At 36.7% G+C, this 395-nt stretch overlaps 1 protein-coding gene across 1 annotated transcript in view; it reads right to left on the bottom strand.

Moving 5' to 3' along the window:
• Positions 1–395, bottom strand: part of LOC116843283 — a 10,076-nt gene that overhangs the window by 480 nt on the left and 9,201 nt on the right. The window lies entirely within an intron of this gene.

Here is a 395-nt window from a genome sequence, read left to right as displayed (position 1 = left end):
TGAAACAGCGTCATTTAGGCAAACCCTGAAAAACTCCTACATACATATTCTCCATATTTGTTTGTGAAGAATTCACACGCTACGATCATATAAAGTGTAAAGTTTTATTTATGCATACCAAACATACGATACTTCAGTAGAGATTGAGAGACCGACATGAAATATCTTGCCAGCCCATTACGTGGAAAAGTATTCCATAAAAACTTGCAACTAACTCAAAGAAAATTAAAAGCAAGAAAGGCACCGAAAACATGCACATGTCTTACAAAGAGCAATATTAACAGCCACCAAGCAATCCAAGCTGTAACTGAGTCTTTCAGAAACGAAACAGATGAACTCCACTTGTGGTCACTGCTGAATTCTAGTACCACAACACAAAGTATATGCTGTGATAT

The sequence above is a fragment of the Odontomachus brunneus genome, unplaced genomic scaffold, assembly GCF_010583005.1.
Source record: "Odontomachus brunneus isolate Ranch 3 - 2012 unplaced genomic scaffold, Obru_v1 Obru_scaffold_003, whole genome shotgun sequence".
Lineage (NCBI taxonomy): Eukaryota > Metazoa > Arthropoda > Insecta > Hymenoptera > Formicidae > Odontomachus > Odontomachus brunneus.
The sequence above is the reverse complement of the archived record's forward strand: the minus strand, read 5'-3'. Positions and strand labels throughout refer to the sequence as shown.